Here is a 12,554-nt window from a genome sequence, read left to right as displayed (position 1 = left end):
GTTCATTTCCCAGAGTTAGGATATGGCATGTGACATTCCAAAGGGTATAAAATGATAACCCACACTCTGCCTCTGGGATCTTGCAACCCTCAGGAGCATGAGTTGGGAACGCCAATAATGCCAATAAGGCCGAGACCAAGCAGAGGAGGAGGGAGGCAAAAACAGTGCTTAGAAGGAGGGGGTCGCTCAGCAGGATCAACTGCTACAGGGGAAAGGATGGGAGAGTCTTGGACCAAAGCCCCCGGGGTGTGGTGGCTGGGGCCAGTGGTGGCTTTGAGAGAGCAGTGTTGGTGGAGAAGTTGGCAAGGAAGCCAAATCAGGAGGGATTAACCAGTGAGTGGGTGTGAGGAAGCGGAGAAGAGTGTGGTGATGAAGCACAGTGGTGAGCTGAGGAAGTGGTAGGGCCAAAGGAAATTTGTGTCACTTTTTTTAAGTTAGGGAGACCTGATGAGGGGAGGGTGCTGGCAGAGGAGGGAGTCAAGATGAAGACGAGGTGACAGGCCATTGCCACGCGCTCTCTGCACTGACGCGCAGGCCTAGCCCAGCTCAACTGCTGGAGCACAGCAGAGCATGCAAGTCTCATGGCTTGATGACTACTATCTGCCTTTTATTTGTCTCATAGGGAGAACATTTTTGTTTTTAAATTAGGTAAACTGTATGTCCAGCGTGGGGCTCACACTCATGACCCAAGATCAAGAGTTGCATGCTCTACTGACTGAGCCAGCTGGGTACCCCCATAATGAAAACATTTTGATATTTTATTTGTGAGGTTAAAAATAACAGCCAGGGGGTGCCTGGATGGCTTGTTTTGTTGAGCTTCCGATTCTTGGTTTCGGCTCAGGTTGTGATCTCAGGGTTGTGAGATCAAGCCCTGAGTTGGGCTCTCTGCTCTGTGGAGAGTCTACTGGAAATTCTCTCCCTCTCCCTCACTGCCCCTGCTTGTTCTCTCTCTCTAAAATAATAAATAAAATAAAAATCTTTAAAAAAAATCCCAAACAGCAGCCAGAGCAAGCATTTGGTGAAGTCTATCTTGTTTCCTAGAGGGGTTCATGGCAAGTCTGAGCTCAGCTTGAACCTTCAATAAACATAACAATTATGCTCTGAAATATAATTCAGCCACAAAAAGGCAAGAAGCATTGACCCAGGCTACACCGTGGATGAACCTTGAAAACGTGCTGAGCCAGGTACGAAAGGTCACATGTCACATGATTCCATTCACAGGGAATGTCCAGAATAGACTAATCCCTGGACATGGAAAGCAGGTTGGTGGCTGCTTGGAGGAGGGCTGTAGGGAGCGACTTACTCAATGAGCATAGGGTTTCCTCTTGGGGTAATATAATATTTTGGAACTAGTTACAGGTGGTGGTTGCACAACACTGTAAATATACTAAATGCCACCGAAACTGTATGTTTCCTGGGGCCCCTGGGTGGCTCAGCGGTTGAGCATCTGTCTTCGGCTCTAGGTGTGATCCCAGGACCCCGGGGTCTTGGGATCAAGTCCCCCACCTGCTTCTCCCTCTGCCTCTCTCTCTGTGTCTCTTATGAAAAAATAAAATAAAATCTTTTTTAAAACCCCAACTGTATGTTTCCAAATTGTTAGTCCTATCTCACTAATAATAATGAAGCCAAAAATGATGCCAGGAGCTGTCCCTTGCTAGATTCTGCATGCTTCTCTGCAAGGGTTTTTACTCAGTATCCTTGCACCTGTGGACAAGGCCTTACTACCTCCTGGGCAAGTCACCCACCTGGGACGACTCCGCCACAGTTGACTTCCTGTTGTGCCCTCCCCCTCTGCCGGCAGCCAACGCTGTGGCTCACTCAGGGTCCCGGTGTGCCAGGGACCGAGGCATCTCCTCTGATAGGGGACTTTCAGTGCTGAAACTGGGGCAGTCCCTGGTAAACTGGGATAGGCCGCTTGCCCTATGTTGTGCTCTGATGGAGGAAGGCACTTGGAGGTCAAGGCCTGCCCAGCCCTGGGGGACAAGTCAGGTGCTCTCATGCTGAGACAGTCACGCGCTTGTTACAGAGACGTGTGACACGGCTCCTGTGGGCCAGGGGAGGAGGCTGGATCTTTTTTTTTTTTTTTAAGATTTTATTCATTTATTCATGAGACACACAGAGAGAGAGGCAGAGACACAGGAAGAGGGAGAAGCAGGCTCCATGCAGGGAGTCAGATGCGGGACTCGATACCAGGACCCCAGGATCACGTCCTGAGCTGAAGGCAGGTGCTCAAACCCTGAGCCACCCATGCGCCCCGAGGAGGCTGGGTCTTAAGGCTGCTGAAGCCAGAATACACCTAGCTCAGGAGCTGTCATCAGATCCTCCTTTCGGAGTAGGAATTGGAATTTCCTTTGAGGTTCATCTGGAGGCCGGGGGCTAACCTCCCGAGTGTCCCCTGGAGCTGCAGAGGGACCAGGCATTTCCCCAGGGATTATGCCAGTGGCGGGGGTAGGAGCGTGGCAGGACCTTTTTGCCTGGACAGGGTCCTGGGGCTGAGATGCAGTCTGTGAAGGAAATCGGAGATGCTTCAACCTGGTACTGCAAACAGACGGGTTAATTTGCAGACATGCCAAGGAGGCTTCTGGAAAGAGTGATAGGAACCCTCTACTCCTTTGCTTTGAAGTTCAGCGTTACAGGAAGGCATCTTGGTGGATGAAGGCAGGGAGAGCTGGGCTGGGGCTCTGATGCACCCTCAGGGCCGGGTGTCTGAAGTGGGGAGGACCCAGGGGCTCTGAACTGTGGGTCCTGAGCCTAAGTCCTTTGGGAGGAGTGTTAGCCTGTGAGGGGCTTGGCCGTCAATGAATCACGGGGTGCCTTCCAAGGGGAGCAGCTACAGCGGTACATACACTTAACAGAAATTATTCAGCAGGAAAGAAAGAAAGACAGAAAGAGAAAGAAAGAGAAAGAAAGAAGGAAAGAGAAAGAAAGAGAAAAAGAAGAAAAGAAAGAAAGGAAGGAAGAAAGAAAGAAAAAGAAGGTTCACATGGATAAGCCTTGAAAACCCTGTGCTAGGGGCGCTGGGTGGTCAAGCATCTGTCTTCAGCTCAGGTCATGTTCCCAGGGTCCTGAGATCAAGCCCCATGTCAGGTTCTCTGCACAGCGGGGAGTCTGCTTCTCCTCCCTCTGCTGCTGCTCCCCTTGCTTGTGCTCTGTCTCTCTCTGTCAAATAAATAAATGAAATCTTAAAAAAAAAAAAAAAGAAAGAAAGAAATCAGTTACAGAAGGTCAACATGTTGTATGATTCTCTTTCTATGAAACATCCAGAACAGGGAAATCCGTAGACAGAAAATAGATTAATAGATCCCAGGGGCGGGGTGGGTGGGTGGGGCAGAAAGCAGGAAATGGGGAACGACTTCTAATGGGTACAGAACATCTCTTTTAGGGTCATGCATCCCACCAGGGTGTCTCGGGGGTCATGGTGCTTAATCCCTGTGTGCCCATCATCCATCGGCTTCATTTATGCTTCAAGGCCAGCAATTCTGGAAGCAGTCTCTGAGGCCAGGGAAGGGTGAGTGGGGGAGAAACCAGGCAGAAGCAGCCCCAGGAGGAGCCCACGGTCCAGATGTTCTCAAAGCCCTAAGTCCCTGTTGCTCAAATGCAGGTATTTCGGGCCACAGAGCTGATACTTGCCGTGGGGTTTTGGTTTCCTGTCTCTTGGCAAGCTTCTGTTTGCCATCCTGTTGTGTGAGGTGGAGAGAGTCATAGCTGGGGTGTAGGAGGCCTAGACACGACCCAGCCCAGTGTTTGTGGTTCTGGCTGCACTTTAGAAACACCAGTGTGTGCTTCAAGACTAGCAATGCACAGGCTTGTCCCCAGAGCCTCTGGGTCAGCTGGGAGGAGGTTTGGTGGGATGCCCCCCTTGACCACACCGCCAGGGTGAAGACCCCTCTTCTACAGAAGACGGTATTGCGCAACAGATCATAGAGCATCCAGGCAAAAATGGAGGGGAAGAGCGAGAGAGAGACATGGCAGGCACCAATTAATAGGAATATCATGTTAATTTCCTGGATTTTGTGATATCCAGGATATTTGAGGCTCTTTGAGATTTGTAGCTTGTGATTTTATTTTCTCACTCCGCATATTCACTTTCGTACCTAATTATGTGTTCTTTTTCTTAATAGAGGGACCCTCAACATTGTTTAAGGCTTATACCCCACAAGACTTGGATCCACCCCTTGGCTAAAGGCTTATGTGGTCCAGATAAACTTTTGGTAAGAATATTTCATAGTTGTACATCACATGACTGCTTCTATACTGCTGGGTGTCTCACATTTAGTGACCAAGCATTTAAGGTGGTGACGGCCAGACCTGTCCTGTGTAAAGATCCATTTTTCCCTATTGCACTTAGCAAGCAAGCAGAGAAATAGTATGTTGTTCCTCCGCACCGATTCTGTCCCCAACTTTTCACGGAATGGCTTTAACATCCATGGGCAAATCTTTCCTGAATCAGTTCTTCCACCAAGAGTTGCAAAATGCTAATTTTATGACTGTTTCACTAATTTTGCCTTTATTGACTGGAGTTCTTCTATGAAGAGAGCCTTCCTTCATCAATTTCATAGGTGATTTCAATATGAACCAACCAGTTTAGAAGTATTGACCCAGTCCAACAGACCCATTTACAGGTGAGAAATACTGAGATTCAGGGAGGTAAAAAGATTTGCTTCAAATCACACAGTCACTAGCAATAAAAGGCTACTTTAAAAAAAAAGTAGCAAAAAAGAAAAATCTTTATTTTGAAACAACTCTGCAATTCCAGAGCAGGGCATCGCAAACTGTCACTGTTTTAGAACACCTGTCAACATTTCCTAGAATAAGACACAGCTTGGGAAATAGGACCAGGCTTTGGGAGACATTTGAAGGCTTTCCATTTCAGCCAGGAACCAAATTAGCTCCCCATTCTCTCATTGCAATTACTTAGCATGGCTCTGGAAGTTCTGACTAATAAAGATAAAAAGTAAAAAACAGGTACTATCAGAAATAAGAATACAAAATCACCACTATCTGTATATAGTGTAATAGTTTTTCTAGAATAGCCTTTCTCAAGCCTTTTGGTCTCAGGACCCCTTTACCAAACTCTTAAAATTTGCTGAGGACTCCAAACGAGTTTTGTCTATGTGGGTTATTTATATTGATATTTATCATACTAGAAATAAAGACTGAGGAAAAAATTTAAAATATTTACTTAGTAAATAATTCAAAAGTAACAAACCAATTAGATGTCAATGCCACTTTTTAAATGAAAAGGATTACATCTTCTGAATGGAAAAAGCATTTGGTAAAAAAGTGTTTTCTTTTGCAACTTTTTAAATCTCTTTAACCTCTAGTCTACTGGTAGACTCTGTACTCAGCAGATGCAGTGTCACACGATCCAGTTTCTAGGAAATTCTACTGCACACTTGTGAGTGAATGAGAATGAAAAAGGCATAATAACTTTTTAGTATTACTGTGAAAATAAATAATTTTGACCTTGCAGATTCCCTGAAAGGGTTTCCGGATGACACTTTGAGAACTGCTGTTCTGGAACACTTGAGAGGCTCAGCAAAAAGTTTTACTAGCATCAGTTACTTTAGTAAAGTGGCTGGATAAATAATAAATATAGGAAAACTAGTCATTTTTCTCATATACCAGCATCTGTGCAATGTCCTACTTCTACTCTTGCATGCATGAGTGTGTGTGTGTGTGTGTGTGTGCCCATTGTGTTACCTTTATAGCAAATCTGAAATCTCAACAATCCAGATGTTCTTTTGGCTTATGTTGCTGGGAGGGCAGCTTTTCAAGGTTTTCTTTTCCCTAGGCATTCCTTCAAGAGCTTCTGGATGAGGAAAGAAGGGCAGGAAGAATAGGAAAGCAGAAAAGGAAGGAAGGTCTACACATAACATCAGAGCTGTACTTGCTGCGTGCAGCCCTACTACGTGATGTTCCCCCTCCTTTCAAGTCATCTTCCCCAACTGAGATGCTCACACCACTGCTGACATCCCAGACCTCTGGAATGGCCAGGCCTTCCAGAGAGTTTCCCATAATTCCTGCTGTGGTTTGATCGTCCCATGCTTCCTGAGCATGGGGGAAGCAGGTGACTAATAGGGGTTGGCCCAAGCCAAGGTTAGGAGGGGCATATTCTTCATTTTCAGAATCTACCACCCTCTTCATCAACTTGGCCCACTAGTCAGACCTCTGTGTTCATGGGGGTAGTTTCTCAAAGGGGCAGTGCTTCCCCTTCCTCCAGTCCAGCTCCCTTCCAGAAGCTTCCATCTGAGGGTAGGATCTATACAGTTGGGTCCCTCAGCCTCATGTGAATCAGTAGGTATAACCACTTATCCAAAAAACAGTAAGAAGCATTGGCAAAATTGGAGAGCAGAAAAGGTCCAGGAAGAGAGAAGGAGAACAAGTAAGGAGAGGGCAGGCTGAAGTGAGAATGTCCTTCTGAAAATGAAGGGAGACCCGGTCCCTTCCAGGGTAAGAGTGACTCTGGGGCTGAATCTAAAAAGGGTGTTTGTTAGCCCCTTCCTCTCCAGAGCTGTCAGCATTTTCAGTGTCATCCAAATTTATAGAAAAAAAAAAAACTTGTGGGATGCCTGGCTGGCTGTCAGAAAAGCATGTGACTCTTGATCTCAGGATCATGAATTTGAACTCCATGCTGGGCATAGGGCTTACTAAAAATAAATAAATAAATAAATAAATAAATAAATAAACAAATAAATAAATAAATAAATAAATAATAAACTTTAAAAAAAGAAGAAAGAGGGATCCCTGGGTGGTGCAGCGGTTTGGCGCCTGCCTTTGGCCTAGGGCGCGATCCTGGAGACCTAGGATCAATTCCCACGTCGGGCTCCCGGTGCATGGAGCCTGCTTCTCTCTGCCTGTGTCTCTGCCTCTCTCTCTCTCTCTCTGTGACTATCATAAATAAATAAAAATTTATAAAAAAAAAAAAAAGAAGAAAGAAAAAACTTGTTACCTTTGGACACAGAAACAGAGCTGTGTTTTTTTAAATATTATTTTCTGTGCATACTATTTTCCTAGTGTCTCCAAACTTTATCCTACTTATGTTGAAATACTATGGAGCCTGGTTTTGTCTCAGCCCTGTAATTCTGTCTCGTTTGGATGGTCTTCGTGAAATAGAAATGTTTTTGCATTATTAACACCTCATTTATTGCCCAATTTATTATTTTTTTCAAAGATTTTATTCATCTATTTATGAGAAACCCAGAGAGAGAGAGGCAGAGACACAGGCAGAGGAAGAAGCAGGCTTCCTGCCGGCAGCCCGATGCGGGACTCCATCCCAGGACCCTGGGGTCAAGACCTGAGCCAAAGGAAGACACTCAACCACTGAGCCACCCAGGTGCTCCTTGCCCAATCTATTTTTAAAACATAGCTTCAGGGGCAATCCTCACAGGGAGCTGGCATCTCCCTCTGCCTATGTCTCTGCCTCTCTCTGTGTGTCTCTCATGAATAAAATTTTAAAACTCTTTAAAAAAACAACTTCATTAAGTATAATCTGTATACCATAAAACACGCAACTTAAGCGTACAATTCAATAGTTCTTAGAACTTTTATAGACTTGTGTAATCATTATAACAATCCAAGACATTTGCCAGTTTTCGTTTAACTCTTAAAAACACCTTAAGTACAATTAGCACTAGAGAAAATATGGATGTCTATTTTTAAAGAAAATTAAAAACCTGAAATTTGAAAGTATTTTTAAAGTAGTGTGTGGTTATTTTTCTTTCAGTGGCAATGCGTCAACCTAGCCAATTGAACTCTTATTTCATGAATCAATCAACTATTCAATAATTTATCAAGCATCATGTGATGGTTACTTTTAGGTGCCAACTTGGCGAGAGAGGTTAAGTTGTTTGCTCAAGTTCACACAGCCTGTAGGTAGTCAGGCTAGACTTTAAAGCCATGATCCCTTTGAGACCCTGTAAAACTGTAAAACTGAACATTGTACCACATCCGAAAGAAGCGTTTGATGACAATTCTAAAGTATTTATTCCCATGCTCTGGGAGGTGACCTCCATAATTTAGTTTTCCTTATGGCAGTGAAGTTTTTGATATTTAAGTTCCACACTTAAACAAATAAGCATCCCTGTATCAGAGGAAGTGTAACTAAATACTGCATGCTTAGTCAAGGGGAAATTTTTGAAATAACAGACATTATACATTTGAGGAAGTGGGTTAACAGGCTTAAGGACCAACAAGAGGCCAATGAAGAATCAGAGAAATTTGCATTTCTCCATAATAATTGTTTACAACCAAAGCAACAACAGTGTTACACATCCTACACCTGCAGTCTGTCTAAGTCAACGATGTTTGAACATGGTAATGAAGAGGCTGCACAGTGTGGGGCACATGGCGCACATGCCAGGGGTTAGTAGGATGAATGAATGCACTCAGCCTTCTTTTTTTTTTTTTTTTCAACTTCCTTTCCCTGAAATGACAAACAGCAACAGAACTGGGAAGACCCAGGCTTCAGTTCACATATCTATTCTTGATGATTATCATCATAAAGATGTGTGTTACAGGAAGTGGATACCAGTCACAGCTGGTACAGGTCCAGTCACAGAAGGAAGGTTTAGGGCACAACCCCAGTCTAGTTTTAGAGGAAAAGAAAGACACAAGATAAATGCTTCATTTTCAACTTTTCTCTTTAAGAAAAAAAATAATCAAACTTCATATATGATTTTCCATCCAGTCATGATTTTATTGAAATCAAATGAATCCTTCCTGGTCAGGGAAAACATGTACTTGAATCATATTGGTCATTTGGTCATTTGAGATGGATTCATCCAACTTCTAAGCCTATAGCTTTGTTGATCACGCCATGTAGACATGGCTAAGTTCTAGGCTCAGCACATAACTATGAAATTAAAGTGTTGGCTGGACTGAATGCTCATCTGTAGGCTCTGGAGGCGGGGTGGGGAATCCTTCTCGAAGCTTGTTCTCGTTGGTAGAATTCAGTCCTTCAGGACTGAAGATCTGAATCTTATTTACATGGTGACTAGAGAAAATATGGATGTCTGGCTACCAGCCACTCAAATTCCTTGCCTGTGACTCCCTTTTATCTTCAAGCCAGCAAACGATGTGTTGAATTCTCATGCTTCAAGTTTGTGACTTCTTCTGAGATGAGCCAAAGAAAGTCTGTTTCAAAAGGGCTCATGCGATTAGGTCAGGCCACCAGCATAATCTCCTAACTCAAGGTCAACTGTGTTATCTAATCTAATCTAATCCAATCCAATCTAATCACAGGATGAACTCCATTATATTCACAAACCTGGGGATTATACAAGCTGTTTACACCAGGCATAGGGGTAATGGACACCCTCTCTGAATTCCCCTACCACACCCAGCTCCAAGAATGATCAACCCATGGCCAATCTTGTTTCATCTTGCCGCAGGATGGGTTCCCTGGGCAGCATGCTCTGAGATGAAGGTGAGCTTGCAGGAAGTTTAGTGGGAGCGTTGGCAGGATCAACTCTGTGCAAGGGAGGGGAAGGAAATGGGGGCTCTGAAGCTGGGATGGTCCTTCAGAGAGAGGTGTTCCAAGGTGGGGCAACGCCCGTCCACCCCCTGGATGGCCAAGACCACCCCCCTTTTTTTTAGAACACAATGAATCGCTTTTATTTCAGTATGCACCCACATCTCAGCATTTAGTAGTCCTGAAAAGTGGAAAAATGCAGTAATTTGCCAGGAAGTCAAGCCCGCCAATTTCGGGGATCTGCTGTGCACACCGAGTTCTTTCTCGATCCCTGCTGAGGACCATGAGACGCAGCAGCACCAAAACCAAAGTATGCACCGAATCCAAGGTTCTTTTTTTCCAGTTGTCAGATTCCAAACTAGACCCAGTTGGATTGGACATGGGCTGCCCCAGACAGGGTTCACCAAGGGCTCTCCCTGAAGATATGACAGTGCAAGATATATCTTGATAACACTGATCAGTGCATTGCACCAACTCTATGGCACATTTCTGCAGCTCCTCTTGCGCATCCAATATATTTTTAAAGATTTTAAAAATTTATTCATGAGAGACACACAGAGAGAGGCAGAGATATAGGCAGAGAGAGAAGCAGGCTCCTCGAGGGGAGCCTGATGTGGGACTCGATCCTAGGACCCTGGGACCACGCCCTGAGCTGAAGGCAGATGTTCAACTGCTGAGCCACCCAGGCGTCCCTCCAGTTATTATTTTGAAGTAGAGTCCAGATATCATAGTATCTATAAACAGTTCAGTATTACTTCATCTGTAGACATCTCACTCTGTGTCATCGCAGCAAAAACTTTGGGGTCCCCAGAAAAAAGAAAGATGAGATACAGCTTTAGTGACAACAGAGAATTCATTTTAGGCTCCCACCTGTTTCCCCCTCCTCCCCACATGATCTGTGCCCGGTTTGGTCCCAGCACACTTGTGCAGAACTTCCTAGGAGGCGTCAGAATTACAAAGAAATGCAAACGTATCAGTGGTTAAGGTTTTTCTGGGAAGGAAAGGAATGCAAAACCTACCAGTCTGTACTATAGCCTAATCAGATCGGAGACTGGAGATCAGTGGTAAGAACTCTTAGTGCGGTTGCAAAAGAGAGAGAGCCTCGAGTTCCTTTGAGACAACAAGCCCAAGACCAGGTGCAGGTTAGATGGCTCTCAGAGCGGACCCAGAGCCCCTTCTTCTTGTCGGACAATTACCACTGCTTCATTATGATGTAGTTTTGTGAACTTTTGTTTCTTTTTAAAAAAGATTTTATTTATTCATGAGACGAGAGAGAGAGAGAGAGAGAGAGAGAGGCAGAGACACAGGCAAGGGGAGAAGCAGGCTCCATGCAGAGAGCCCGATGCTTGACTTGAACTCAGGACCCTGGGATTACACCCCAAGCCAAAGGCAGACACTCAACCACTGAGCCACCCAGGTGTCCCTATGATGAAGTTTTGGAATATAGGTGTGGTTTGGTGGGGTGAGTCCGGAGCTGATGGCCAAGAAAGAATTCTTGAGAGGTCTTTGTTGCAAAGTGGTAGTTTTATTAAACCCTGGGAATGGGACTTGTGGACAGAAAGGGCTGCTGCCCTGGGGTTGGGAAGGGGTGCTCAGGAGTTGGAGGTAAGGAAAAGGATGATTTCAAAAAGACTTTCATATGTTAGAGAAGACTCACAGGATACTGGAGGCCTTGCCAATGTCAAGTTAAGGTTGTTTTGCCTTCTAGCAAGGCTTTCACATTAAGATAGTCGGGAGCTTCCAGAGGAACATCACACTCTGCCCACTTCAAGCATCTGTCAACAGGCTGCAGGTTATAAGGACATGTAATTGCATCTACGTTTCCTTCTGGAAGTTAGGTTATTTATTTATTTATTTTTATTCATGATAGTCACACACACACACACACACACACACACACACACACACACAGAGGCAGAGACATAGGCAGAGGGAGAAGCAGGCTCCATGCACCGGGAGCCTGACGTGGGATTTGATCCTGGGTCTGCAGAATCATGCCCTGGGCCAAAGGCAGGCACTAAACCGCTGCGCCACCCAGGGATCCCTGGAAGTTAGGTTATTGATAAAAATACTTTGTTCTTATAAATTACTAAGACATTTGTAAACTGAGGGAGACTCACGTCTTGTGGGATTGTGATCTCTAGAAGTGAACTATTTGGTTTTCTTTCCCTTAGCTTTAGGGCTGCCAGGAGCGCTTGAGGAATGTCACCTGTATCCCACCTGGGAGGTGGGGGGGGGGTGTTGTGGGGTGTCAGCTTCTTCTTTGTCCTCAGCTTGCCTTCTGCTCCCTCGTCAATTATAATGTTAAAGTCTCCACTTGAGGAGGAGCACAAAGGGAGGTGTCCAAAAGGACTTTTTTAAAAAAATAAACATTTTATTTAAATTCAATTTGCCAACATACAGTGTAACACCCAGTGCTCATCCCATCAAGTGCCCTCCTTAGTGCCCGTCACCCAGTAAGGACTTTCATATGCTAAAGAGACCCTCAAGATACTGGGCGCCTGGCTGTTGTCAAGTTAAGGTTGTTTTTCCTTTTATTGAATCATAAACATTAAGACAGCTGGGAGCTTCTGGAGGAACGTTATACTCTGCCTACCTCAGGGCCTTGTCAAAGGGCTGCAGGTCATAAGGAAATTCAATTTTGTTTACTTTCCTGTCTGCCTCTGGTTCCCCATCACTCAGTGGATGGGATGGTGATGTTAAGGCTCCAGGAAATTGAGTTATGGATCTCTGGAAATTAAGCTGTTGATAAGAATGCTTTTTCCTTGTAAATCACTAAGACCTGGGTAGATTGAGGGAGACTCACCTCCTGCCGGGCTGTGATCTCTGGCGTTAACCATTCATTTTTCCTTCTTCCTTTTAGGGCAGCCAGGAGCGCCTGAGGAATGTCACCTGTTTCCCACCAGGAAGTGGGGGCAGGAGTTTATGGGGGTGTCGGCTCATGCTTTGCCCTCAGCTTGCCTTCTGCTCCCCCATCAGGTAGCATCTTTTTTTTTTTTTTTTTTTTTTTTGTGATGTTAGCAGCTGTTGATGCTTCACATCTGAACAGAAATATTTTTTAATGAAAGTTCACTCAGGAGCT

Source organism: Canis lupus, chromosome 30, assembly GCF_048164855.1.
Source record: "Canis lupus baileyi chromosome 30, mCanLup2.hap1, whole genome shotgun sequence".
NCBI classification, from domain to species: Eukaryota; Metazoa; Chordata; class Mammalia; order Carnivora; family Canidae; genus Canis; species Canis lupus.
This window is presented reverse-complemented; position numbering follows the sequence as displayed.